Source organism: Pongo pygmaeus, chromosome 7 (genome assembly GCF_028885625.2).
Source record: "Pongo pygmaeus isolate AG05252 chromosome 7, NHGRI_mPonPyg2-v2.0_pri, whole genome shotgun sequence".
In the NCBI taxonomy this organism is placed as follows: Eukaryota; Metazoa; Chordata; class Mammalia; order Primates; family Hominidae; genus Pongo; species Pongo pygmaeus.
The window spans coordinates 81,615,556-81,629,400 of record NC_072380.2 but is presented as its reverse complement, the minus strand read 5'-3'; the positions used below and the strand labels follow the sequence as shown (position 1 = coordinate 81,629,400).

Below are 13,845 nucleotides of genomic sequence, written 5' to 3'. Positions count from 1 at the left end.
TTTATTTATTTATTTATTTATTTATTTATTTAGAGACGGAGTCTTGCTCTGTTGCCCAGGCTGGAGTGCAATGGCACAATCTTGGCTCACTGCAACCTCCGCCTCCCGGGTTCAAACAATTCTCCTGCCTTAGCCTCTTGATAAGCTGGGATTACAGGTGCTCACCACCACGCCCAGCTAATTTTTTGTATTTTTAGTAGAGATTAGATTTCACCATGTTAGCCAGGCTGGTCTCGAACTCTTGACCTCAGGTGATCCACTGACCTCAGGTGATCCACCCACCTCGGCCTCCTAAAGTGCTGGGACTATAGGCATGAGCCACTGTGCCCAGCCTAGACACTTACTTGTATTTTCCCATAATAAAGATATGCTGAGAAGTGAAAAAGACACAACACAGTGGTGAAATCACACATTAGGGGGAGAGAAGTGCAACATGAAAGATTACCAGCTAGATAACAAACAACATGGCATTGTAGAAAAGTGGCCTTTTCATGGGTGTGGTGGCTCACGCCTGTAATCCCAGCACTTTGGGAGGCCGAAGCTGGCAGATCATGAGGTCAAGAGATCGAGACCATCCTGGCCAACATGGTGAAACCCCGTCTCTACTAAAAATACAAAAATTAGCCAGGCGTGGTGGCACGTGTCTGTAGTTCCAGCTACTTGGGAGGCTAAGGCAGGAGAATCGCTTGAACCCGGGGGTTGGAGGTTGCAGTGAGCCAAGATCGTGCTACTGCATTCCAGCCTGGCAACTAAGGAAGACTCTATTCTTTTTGAAAAAAAAAAAAAGAAAGAAAGAAAAGTGGCTTCTTCATAGCACAAGAGAAACTAAGAAAGATACTTTGAGAAATCAGGTCCTTAGGGACCTCTTCAGAAGATGAAGGGTGCTCTTGTAGTATCAGGGGTTTTCCAGTCTCTTCTACGGTTAATTTTGAATGGTATGGCACTGAAGGCCAATCTCGTTTTTTCCAACATAAAAATTGATGCATCAGGCTAGAGTTTCACAAAGAAAATGTTCACAAGCTGATTCAAGAGATAAATAACTCTTGAGAAGTTCCAGTTCTGTTCACTGAACTGATTAGTTATTCAATGAACTTGTTCATTGAATTATTAAACATTTATCTTTTGAAGTTACTGTTTTAGAATATTTCCTTCTCATGTTAGAGTTTTGAAGTAAGGAGACCTAACTTTCAACTTATCTTCTCTTACTGTGGATTCAGCTCGTTTATGACAAGCATCGGATACAGTGCTGTAATCAGCCATGGGGATTAATACCCCATGCCATCTTCAGACAAAGCTCCAAGAATTCTAGAAAAACTGCTGATGCTTATAACTTTATGTCAAAGAACTAATCTGTCTCCCATACGCTTTGAACCATTCACTTTCTTCACATAATACTTGTAGAATGAAGGTAAAAATGTTTAATTCCATAAGTATTAGAAAGAGAAGCTGGATAAAACAACCCTCAAAAGGCAAACCTGAAATTCGGGCCAGACTTGAAGACGTTGCTTTTTGGGTGAGGTTCATGAAAGTTTTGGTGATTATAGGACTTATTCCAAGCCACCTTGGGCCAATGGAAGGCTTAGAATAAAAATCAAGCAGGCTGGTAGTGGTGGCTCATGCCTATAATCCTGGCATTTTAGGAGGCTGAGGTAGGCGGATCACTTGAGGTCAGGAGTTCAAGACCAGACTGGCCAACATGGTGAAACCCCATCTCTGCTAAAATACAAAAATTAGCTGGGCGTGGTGGCAGGCGCCTGTAATCCCAGCTACTCGGGAGGCTGAGGGAGGAGAATTGCTTGAACCCAGGAGGCGGAGGTTGCAGTGAGCCAAGATCATACCACTACACTCCAGCCTGGGTAACAGAGCGAGACTCCCTTTCAAAAAAAGAAAAAAAAAAAATCAAGCAAATAGCAATGATTCTGAAGAGTGACTAATGAAATAGAGAGGAACTGCTGAATGTTTTCATTGCATTAGTTAGGTTAGGGGTGAAGGGGAGCAACTCTTTAAGTTGACATTTGAAAAAGCCTCATGGGGATGTACCCTCATATGAACCCAACCCCTAGAAATGTTTTTGCCACCAAGGTGAAATTGCTAAGATGGGTTGCCACAACTCTCCCTGGCTCCCTGAAAGCTCTTGGCACTAATGTTTATCTGGCCAAGGAAAGAAACTGTGAAGACGAGCTGTGAATAAATCAGATATCTGTACAGCTTTCACTCCTGACACTGTGGAGTATGTTGTGGATGACTGTGCATGGTGGGCCTACCACACTGCCCCCTAGTTCCCCTGAGCTTCCTTCCTGATCAGCTCATAATATGTCAATAGTCATATGATTGTTTAGATTCCCATTTTTCAGATGGTTCTTCTGACATTTCTTAGGACTGATTTCGTGACATGGCTCTACCACGTGGAAGGCCCCTTTTAGCTCTCTCAGTCAACAAGAATGAGAACGTGATGGGAAGGTAGAGTACCATTGACTTTTCAGTTTCTGCCAGTTTTTTAACAATTCCCCAACCATGAAATGTTCCCCTCTTCAAGTGACATAGAGTGCCCAGGTGGTCCTTGGTTTAAGCTAGAGATAAAAATTTGATGAGTACCTTTGAAGATTTTCTGCAATTATTCTGCCTTGAAGAACCTGCATGTCATTTGCCAAGTTTATCTTCTTTAGATGATGGTGGGTGGCCGTCAGCACCTACGATGGAAAAGAGCAAAAGTGCCATCAGTTATGTTTTATCAGCAATTCCTCTCATCTTTCAGATGTTGCCCTTTCACAGCCTCAAAGGGGGTGATCATTAGGAACAATATTCTCTAAATTTCATCCAGACCGATTTTCTTACAATCACTCGCAAGAGTCTTTGAAGCATTGTGGGTGATTCGGTCCTTTTGTAGAAGTTTCAATTTTGACCGCTTCTCCAACAAGGAAAAGACTTTCCATTAGATTCATTTCATATCATTCTTTGACTGGATTTCATAGAACCATTAAAGAAGAGTTTCCTTTTAAAAGTTTACAAAGTGTTCCAAGTTTAAAGGTTGAATGCTGTCTAATTTCAGGTTGGGAGACCTATTTTAAAGGAAAATGTGCTGAGTCATGGAATCTTTTAAAGTTGCAGCAAGCTATTATTTGATGAGCAGCAAAGTAAGCATTTCCAAGTGGTAAAACTTGTTTATATTCCACATTTTTGACAGCTGAAAAATGTAAGTGATTAAAATAAATTTGAACACTTTGAATACGAGGAAATACCCATTTTAATGTTTTAAGTATCAGATAAAGCAATCTTGCTGCCATGAACATTCTGACATATACACATTGTATGTAAACGTGCATATGATATAAAAGAGAACATAATATAAGATAGAATAGGGAAATGAGACCTCTTATTTAACAACTCAGAATTTCCTTTACATTTAAAAAATATTGATCATGCCCATGTAAATATTAATGTTTAATAAAGCATTTCATTTAAAGTCTTCATACTTCTCCACTGGTGACTACAGTTGTACCTTGGTATACATAGGGGGGATCTCAGAGGTAATGGGTGCAGATTTTTTCCCTCCATAGGCCTGGAATCTCTTTTTATCCTGAGCTGGCCTTGGCGAGTCAGGTTAAGCCCCAGGTCCTTTGCTTTGCTCTGGATGGATCACTCCTACCACAAGATTGCTGCAGCAGTGCCTCCTTGGAGCTGGCCTGGTGCTGCAGTATTCACTTTCCCCCCACACGACTCTCATCACCCCTCTTTCCACTCCAAACAGCAGTGTAACTCCGCCGCCGCTAGTTTTATGCCACCCTCTGCAATGTGGCCCACCTCACCCATTAGGCCTCTAGATCACTCGCTTCACCGTGCTTCTCCTCCTGGGGCTTCGGGAGTTCTAGAAGAACTTTTCCATCCTGTCTCCATGGTGCTGATATCACAAATTATTAGAAGCATCATGCAGATGCCCACTTGTAAAATACGTTCTGAGAGGACATATACATGTTTGTGCTTATAATTGTATATGCACCTCATGATCTCCTACAGTGAAAGTTTACATCTGAACGTGACGTCAAAAGTGTCTGGCTATGGTTAGGCTGGCACAGTCTGATGTCAAAGAATACCTTTTCTGAGACTGTTCTGAATATGCTACCGGGCAGGTGAGTCTGGAATGAGATGCTGGAATACCAGGCTACGGCATTCACTGGCTATGTGGCCTTGAGCACATTACTTAATTTCTCTATGCCTCAGTATTCTCCTCTGACAAATGGGAATTTAAAATGGTACCTACCCCATAGGGTTGATGTGAGGATTACATGAAAACATTCATGTGAAAAACTTGCAAGACTACCTAGCACAAAATAAGGGTTCAATAAACATCGGCAATCATTATTACTTGGATTGATTTTTTTTAGACCAGTAATAAAGATACAACCTTCATTGCATATTTGCAATCAAAAGATATTTTCATGAAATGAGACCAGAATTTTCTTAAATTTTATAAATGTAGACTTTGATTTCTCATCATTAAAATGATAATGTGTAGGCCAGGTGAGGTGGCTCATGCCTGTAATCCCGGCACTTTGGGAAGCTGAGATGGGAGGATCGCTTGAGACCAGGAGTTCAAGACCAGCCTGGGCAACACAGTGGGACCCTCATCTCAACCAAAAAATTTAAAAACTAGCTGGGCGTGGTGGTGCACACCTGTAGTACCAGCTACTTGGGAGGCTGAGGCGGTAAGGATTACTTGAGCCCAGGTGTTTGAGGCTGCGGTGAACCGTGATCACACCACTGCTCTCCAGTCTAGGAAACAGAGCTAGAATCTGTCTTTAAAAAAATAAATAATAAAAATGTGTGGTATAATCATATAATAATTTAATTGTTATGGGCTATTGAAAAAAGAACAGAGGCAGCCTAAGTTCCTGCTGATATGTGTATGCACGTGAGAGTCAAATACTTCCTGCTGTGTTGTATGAAGGTTTGTTTGTTCCCCAGAATAGAGAAGGGTGATAGGATGACTTGGCCCTCACAGTTCTCAGCTCCAAAATCTCCACCCCAGAGGACTGATTGCCGGATCCTTTCTTCTCTATAGGTGCCATCTTGTAACAGTTCCTTATAAACAGGTGTAATACTTAATAAGCAATAGAAATTCCTTTTGTTAAAATATTTTTTCCAATTTTATTAATGAATACTTAGTTAAAACAAATTTATTCTTTAGTTTCAGCAAAACAGCATAATCCGGCAAAGAGGATTAATATGAATTAGAGTATTATCAGTGTATGGGTTTCATTTATCCTTAGAGACTTATTTTGAAATTTTAATAGTATAAATAGAATTATGCTAAAGTGTATTTATAGCTATGCAAACATAAGGCAACTTATACATAGCTTTTTGGGTACACATTTCAGAAACATTTTAGTAGATAATAATGTAAGTCTGGGACCCGTTGCAGTGGCTCATGCCTGTAATCCCAGCAGTTTGGGAGGCCGAGGCAGGCAGATTGCTTGAGGTCAGGAGTTCGAGACCAGCCTGGGCAACATTGTGGAACCCTGTCTCTACTAAAAATACAAAAATTAGCTGGGCACAGTTGCACATGCCTGTGATCCCAGCTACTAGGGAGGCTTAGGTGGGAGGATGGCTTGAGCCCAGGAAGTCAAGGCTGCAGTAAGCCAGGATTGTGCCACTGCACTCCAACCTGGGTAATAAAGTAAGACTCTGTCTCAAAATAAATAATGTAAGTCTGTACTGCAGCTCCATGGTCCATTGTGTGGGTGGAGAAATGTTTCCTGAGGCCAGCTTCTTTGGGGTCCCACCCATAAACAGTCTCTCCCTGCTTTCACTCCTCTGTTCTTTATCTGGAAAAGTCCACTTTTCTCTCCTCCACATATTAAAACTCTAAGCTCCCCTCTGGGATCAGCTAAAATCTCATTTTCTGACAGCCTCGATTTTCATTAATCCCTGTCACTAGAACTCATAACACTTAAAACCTGTGCCACATAGTGTGGCACTTAGTTATACAGTCTCAAGTACCGTCTCTATGGCCTGCATGCAGGATGGTCTCATCTCTCTGGTCAGGTTTCAGGATCCCTCAGAGTGAGGGTTGTGTCTTGGGCTTTGTCTCCATCTTATGGGATCACAGTGTGGCCCCAGTAACTATTGGAAGGTGGCTGAACCTCACTGTAAAGGACAGTCAGGATCTGAGTCACCGATGGATCCTTGGTTTGTTTTAGGGTTTATTCAAGTTTTGGTTAAAAATATAGACTCCAAGACTGAATGTTTTCTCAAGCAATAACAAATTGTCAGCCCACAGTGCTGAAGCTGACCACACAAACTTGAAAGGACCAGGAAACCAGTGGCCTAGCTGTGGGTCATTGCATCCCTTTCTTTTGCTTAAGTCAGACTTACGATGTTTTCTGTAAGTCATGACTCAGTACAACTCTGATGTGTGTGTGTGTGTGTGTGTGTGTGTGTGTGTGTGTGTGTGTAGAGAGAGAGAGAGAGACAGAGAGAGAGAGCACTCATGAGTCTCAGTTTTTCTGTTCCTATAATGAAAGGATAAGGTAAAACTGGAAGACCTCCAATATCTCTTCTTACTCTAAAATTCTATAAAATGTTGGCACATATGGCGATTAATTTGACATTACAATCTTCAAATAAGTGTGGGTGTGTGCCAGAACTTCACCTGTTGAGAATATGTCGGGAAGTTAAGCTTGATAGTTTAACAGCTGTACTTTGAGAGTTTGGTTTGGCTTTGCTCTGTGTGTCAGTGTGTTACTGCGGTTAGCACTTAGGAATCCATGCTATAAAGCAACTAGATGATTGAACTTAACTCTCTTGGTTGTCTCCGTTGTTCAGAAATCAAGCTGCATTTCCTGGCTCTGAAACTTTGTAAACTCATCAAATTTTGCTGCAGAGAAATGTCATTAAAATAACAGTCCTTAGTGGAAAACACTAGCACCATTCATCAGTAGCAAAATGCTGAAACAGTAACTGATATTTTTAAACTGTGAATTGGAGGCATTTTTATATACTTTACACATACACACATTTAGACAGATGGGTAAGGTAAATGTTCATTTTTCCTATGCAGTTGTCCTTTAATTGTCTCTTAAAAGTGGCTTTAGTCTTGTTGCTTAAGAACATTCTGGGCCGGGCCTGGTGGCTCATGCCTGTAATCCCAGCACTTTGGGAGGGTGAGGTGGGTGGATCATGAGGTCAGGAGTTTGAGACCAGCCTGACCAACACGGTGAAACCCCGTCTCTACTAAAAATACAAAAATTAGCCAGGCGTGGTGGCAGGTGCCTGCAATCCCAGCTACTCAGGAGGCTGAGGCAGGAGAATTGCTTGAATCCAGGAGACAGAGGTTGCAATGAGCTGAGATTGTACCACGGCAATCCAGCCTGGGTGACAGATCAAGACTCTGTCTCAAAAAAAAAAAAAAAAAGAAAAGAACATTCTGTTTTAGCTTCCGTCACCTTGGATAGTAATAACTGGTTCCAAACTGCTTTTCTTAAAGGGTTGTTGGAAGGTCCAAAGTGTGCTTATTAGAAAACTTATGCTGAACCACACAAATCTTGCCATCATGGATGGTGCACGCATGTGGGACTATTACTTCATACACAGTTGACATGGGGCCAGAAAACATGTGAACAGGAAGCCAAACCCAAGGGAAAGTTGAGGAGCTTCCAGCTTTCCATGGAGCACAGAAAGAAGCAAAATCCAGCAACAGTTTGGACTCAGGTGTCTGGGGAACTTCACAGCTGCAAACTATCCACTCTTCAAACACTGCAGGGTCAAAGCACAGTGGCTCAGGCAGCACCCAGTTGGGAGTAAATCATTATGTCAGCTAACCTAAAAAGATTGTGAGGGTGTAGCACTTGCTTATGAAGCCAAGTTTAAATGGCTTGAGTAACCTAAATGTGGAATGACCAGCACCATATATGGAAGCTCAGTATATTCTTCATACTTCAATTGTGCTAATGGGAATTTCCCCAAATATATCTTGCTCCTTCCTTAAATAATGAACTTTCCCATGATGCAGTCATCTTATTCAAAATTATATATTTGGTGATTATTTTGCATAGCTGAGATGTTAACGGTTCCTTTTTGGGATACTTCTTTTTTATGGCAAAAGCATTTTAGCAAAAATAGAAATGTTTTTCACCATTTCAAAAGTCAAAGATGATTTCCAAAGTTTGGTGAATTAAGTGAGCCATCAGAAGTGGAAGAAATTCAGATTGTTATCAAATGCTATCTTTCTAATAAGTGGTAAGGCTCTTTATATTTAGAGGTGGAAATAACTTTTTAAATCTGTTTTTAAATGTGTTGATACAGTTCACCTACCAGAAAGAAATATTATACCACTTTGCAAGACTAGCCATAAAGTCTGGGGCTAAGCCCCTTTTATAAGAAATGGCATTTGCTCTGAAGTGCTCAGGTAGGGTAAGAGCTCTGAAATCCAGGAAATCCGATAGAGGCTTTGCCTAGAAGATTAAGTGCTGAGCACAGAAAGGGTGAAAGGGTATAAGAAAACCAGGGTTATCAAGTAATCAGACCTCAAGATTTAAAAAGTCACAGCTTCCTGCCTGCTAATCAGATTGATTTCTATTCATTCAAAATGTTAAAATTCTTCCAGTTGTCATCTTTGAAAAATTTGCAAATGTTACCCACCTCTCCATTCCAATTATGCTCTGTTCAAGAGTATGGGAAGAATTTACTGGTCACACTAAAGAAGGATGAAATTATTGTAGACTAAATAATGACCAGGTAAGAAATTACTTCCTTTGTGTTAGTCTCTGAGTGAGTTCCTCATTCAAGAGAAGTGAAATATCCCTTTTAAGGAAAGGGCTTGTTTTTGATAAATATTACTTCTTTATGCATATGTGCTTTTTATGAACAAGTATTCTACTAGTTCATAGTCTCTGCTCATTTCTGAAGTCTCTGAAGAAGTAAAAATTACTCTCTTTGAGGGTACACATAGCTACTGGCAAGACTGCCCTAGACATGGGCTTCCTATTGAAAAGTTAATGAGAAAAAAATTCATTTGGCAACAGGGACACAAAATTAAAGCTCTGATTTCATTGAGTCCAGATAGTGACCATTTCTTGGGGGGCATTAGAACATAATAGGGAGAGCTCAGTCTTTATGTATCTCCTCATAATTTCAAAGACAAAAATCTAGCATTTTTTTTTAAAGAGCCAGGGTCTCACTACGTTGCCCAGGCTGGAGTGCAGTGGCTATTCACAAGCTTGATTATAGTGCACCATAGCCTTGAACCTCTGGGCTCATGAGATCCTCCTGCTTCAGCCTCCTGAGTACCTGGGACTACAGACACATGCCACCACATCCAGATGATAATTTTATACTTTAAAAAATTGCTTTTTATTTTTACTCAGTGTTGTAGTCTAACCTCTTAGTGATATCTCAACCTGATATTACTCCAACTAACTCAAGTTTCTTCTATAAACCAGTACCTCCTCTTGTTTTATGGTATTCTATTACAACTACCCAGTTGCCCAGGCCCAAAACTAATATTATAAAAGTTTCCTTTTCCTCCATTCCCTTCATCCAGTCCTGAGTCAAGAATGTTCTACCTTCTAAATATTTCTGGAATCTGTGCCCTATTGTCCACCTACACTGCTCAGTGCCCCCAGCAGTTCTCACTGGAACACTACAATAGTTTCTCTCTCTTTTTTTTTTCTTTGAGACAGGATCTCACTTTGTCACCCAGGCTGAGGTGCAGTGGCACAAACACAACTCGCTCTAGCCTCCACCTCCTAGGCTCAAGCGATCCTCTTGCCTCAGTCCCCGGAGTAGCTAGGACTACAGGTGTGTGTCACAATGCTCAGTTAATTCAGTTTGACCAAACTAAGCCTCAAATCCAGATCTCATCAAAGCCTGTGTTCTTTCTATTATGATTGAGTTTGCCTTTGAGGCTAATGCTGAGATTATGTGATTCATCTTTGTAATCAAATTAGGTAAAGTATAGAATTTAGTGTTGAAATATCACTTTTAAATTTAGGGGTAAAAGCAACTAGAATCCAATCTTATTTTTGACTTTAATTATACCTTAGAATTTCATGGGAGCCACAGAGAATTCTAAGGGAAAATATCATTTAAAGAGAATCTAAAAAAAGACATAATTTTATATTTCCCATGTGTGTTAATAAATAATGAATAAATATTGCAATCTGAAAGTTAATGTGAAATAAATTTCTTCACTTGATCCATTTTGGATGTTATACTATCATATAACATACTGAGCACTAGATAGGTACAACAAATGTAAGAATTTAAGATAAATACACATATACACACTAACATATACATACATACTATACATGGTTTTCACATCCATTTATCTAGAGGTAAAGATGATAAAGCCTTATGAATGAATCACAGCACTTACAGCATTAAAAGTGAGAGGCCTTGCTTTTCTACATTACTACCAATTTATAGTTCTTAGTTTTCTTACCTGAAATCTTATTAAAACAATAAATCTCTGTATCTCATAGCATACCAAGTTATAATCATGGTTTTATAAATGCAGATTGTACAATTGCCCAAAATAGACCCTTTGTTTTTTGGTTTGTTCAAATAGCAAGTCATAGTTGCTAAGTACTCAGAAGTTGTATCTTTCTTCACGTTATTCTAGAGTTTTAAATTCACCTCTTCTTGAAAAGCAGTTTCTCAAAGCAGTGAGCATAATCTCTGAGAAGGGTACTCTGTTAATTCAGCACTCTTTACAGACACATAGTTTGATAACAGGGCTTTGAGTTTTGCCTGTGCTTAAAGAGTTAGTGTCCATGTTTCTTTAATATTAGAACCTTCAGTTATGCAGTGAAAAATTTAATAAAATTTCACATGTCCACTATAGCTACAGTGTTTTGTACAGTTTACCCAAGCCAGTGCAAGTTTCAAGCCTGCACTGAAAGATAGGATTTATTTCGTAGTGTGAAAAGAAACTTTCAACAATTACAACGGATTGAAATTGTGAGTACCCAAGGCAGAGAAACTGAAGACCGAAGTGGCATCATTTCTCCTTGTCTAACAAGCCAGGTGACTAACTAGGGCTCCTCTTAAGGGCAAAAAGGGGTGTGTGTGTGTGTGTGTAGTGTTGTGTGTGTGTGTGTGGTGTGTATCAACAGCCAGACATCACCAGAATGCTGTGAAAGTGGCCAATTTCAGCACCTCGCCTGGGTACTATTTTGTTAAGTGAATTAATTATCAACAGAAACCTCTTTCCCCTCTTATTATCATTACAAGGGACCAAATTTGGGTGGAAGACTTTGGCCAGAAATATACTTTCCATCATCTGAGAATCTAATGAATAATAATATGATGAATAATGAATAAATAATACGAAAAGGACAGGGATAGGAAGGAAAGTTTGTCTTCTTTCTTTTTAAAGTAAAAGCAGAGCACGATACTTACAAAAGCCGCCTTCAAAATCTTCTCTAGAGAAAAAGCTCTGGGAACAGGGAGGAGGCAGAGGAGCAGAGATAAGGTGGCAGCGGGACTTCCTTCCTCCTCCGGAGGGGGAGAGTCATGTTCCTTATCTGCCCTGACCTCCGAGGAGCGCCGGCAGCCGGGAAGGCCTGGCCTCTGATCCTCGCTGCCCTAGCTCCTGGCCTCTGCGCCTGGGGTTTCCTAGTTGCCGATCAAGCCGCCCCGGCCCGACACCGGCCCCAAGATTCATTAGCGACGGTCTGCGAAGTGCTCGCAAGATGAAGACGGTTATATAAGCCCGCGTATTATTATCATCACACACCCCCATAGAACCAACGCTGCCAGACAAACAAAAGGCAGTTCCAAGAAGAGGAGGAGCAGAGGCAGAAGTTACACTAGGGGTGAATTTCGGGACACGGCTGAAAGGACTGGGGGAAAAAAAAGGGCAACTCAATATGTGCATGCAAACCTCGGCAAACAAACTGCGCTGCAGCCGGCCGGCTTGGACGGCGGCGGGCAGGGGCTCAGGGTTTCCAGGCATGCGGTTCCGGCTCCCTGAGCACCCGACACAGTAGCTGCCTGTGGCAGGATGGAGTGGATGGGAAGATGTGGTATTTGGAAAGCCAGGCGTTCCAGAGACCAAGTGCTTAGTAAACACTGATGTTTCTTAGACTCAGACCAGGTGCTTCTGCTGGTTCTCTTTATTCCTGGTCTCTTGTTTTCCTAAGGATAGTTGGCCAGGAGTTCCCTGTGCCCTGTCGACCCCTCTGATTTTAAACCTCTCTGGGTCTGTCCTCTCCTCTCTGTGGGAGCAATAAACGGAACCAGAGCGCTCTTTTCACTGAGCCTGGGTCCACTGAGAAAGTTCTGATTATTCTGAGCACCAAGCTTCCCTCCCCCCTCCCACAACTTGCTACTCATATTTTCTTTAAATTATTATTATCCTGTCCTGCGCCTGCCACTGCTTCCCAACACGCAAAGAAATTCCTCATCCTGGCACTCAAAGCCCACAATTTCTGTCTCCACACTAATTTCCCACTTCCCATCCCGCCCTCCCGCCTCACCTACTCCCCAGCACATTAGAATGTGAATCATTCTCTAAAGACGGCCTTTCAATTCTCCATTTCCCATCTTTACTCATACCCCCATCCTCACACCCACTTCCTTCAAGGCTCAGTTCAAATCCCGCCTCCCCCACAAAAGCCTTCCCCAATTTCCCCTCTTTTCTCCCTGTGACTCTGCTTCTCTGTTGTCATTCCGCATGCGTTGTCTGTCTCCATAGGTTTGGAACCTTGCGTTGTTCTCCCTGGTGGCCCAGGACGGGGCCCTGCATAAAGCAGGTGCTTAGTGAGTATTCATTGAACGAAACTGACAGCTGAGCAGATCTTACCTGCATTGTCTCCAGCTATATGGGCATAGGTGAGAGCCAGCACGTGGTACTAAAATATGGATGGTTGTCGGATATATGCAATAGGTTCATGAGGGTGTGTAAATTTGCATAAGTTAAAAAAGAAAGCTTTTCTAAAACTTGAAGGGGAGCCTCTAAACTTCACTCAAGTCAGCTTACTTTAGGACGTAAGTTCATGAGGCGAACAAGAATGTTGGCATCTGTTGATCCTTTGCTACTGCACATTAGAGGACCTGTAAGTGGAACTTCCTTTACAGAATGCCAGGACAATTCTCCAAAGGTGAGATTTTTCAGACATCACTGGCTTCTGGGACTGATTTTATGGAGGAACTCCTCCACTATTGAAATAATATGTGCTATCACAACAGCAGCTCAGCAGATGAACAACTGCTCTCTGGTGAATTGTTTTATGATATGGGATGAAATATAGAACATGAGCTGTCAGATACTGAATTTCTTGTGGCTTTGTATTAAAGTGTTCTTAATTACATTTCCCCTGTTATTTTTTGGTAAAAGTAACATGCTTCAAATTCCACCTGTGCTAGTTGGATCGACCGTGGTGTCATTTAAGAGACTTGGGGTGTGTCTATGCAGTACATGCTCTCCACGCATACAGATTGTTCAGTGAATTAGAAGAATTTTCCCCCTCCACTAATTTGGAACAATCAAAACCAATTCAGGTTTTAAAGAATTTTGGCCTCAAGTTCCTGAGGATTCGGCTTCAGGAATGACAGCGATCTTACTGCAAATTTGTAGTTCAAGGGTAGGATCATCTCTCATTTTGTTATGCTCAGGTGAGGACCATAACCTTTATTATAGCTACTATTTACGAATCCTTCCTGGGTTTCGGGAACTGGCCTAGATGCTTTACATGTCTTTTTAACCTAGCAGAACTATTTTTATTTTCGTTTTACAGATGGGTAAATTGAGTCTGGTCATACAGCTTAGAAAGTGACAGAACTAGGATTTGAATCTAGGTCTGACTCCGTAGTCAATGATTTTTCTATTCTACTGAAAGCTGG

The 13,845-nt window shown here is 41.4% G+C and overlaps 1 protein-coding gene across 25 annotated transcripts in view; it reads right to left on the bottom strand.

Moving 5' to 3' along the window:
* SULF1 (sulfatase 1) overlaps positions 1-13,845 on the bottom strand; it is a 191,504-nt gene that overhangs the window by 153,739 nt on the left and 23,920 nt on the right. For 13 of the 25 annotated variants that reach the window (XM_063668856.1, XM_063668855.1, XM_054498561.2 and 10 more), the window contains one exon: positions 2,596-2,690. The gene's annotated coding sequence lies outside the window, so the exon portion shown is untranslated. Of the gene's footprint in view, positions 1-2,595; positions 2,691-11,400; positions 12,026-13,845 lie in introns of those variants that run through there. The other 12 variants (XR_008504139.2, XM_063668850.1, XM_063668859.1 and 9 more) reach the window with 4 other exon arrangements.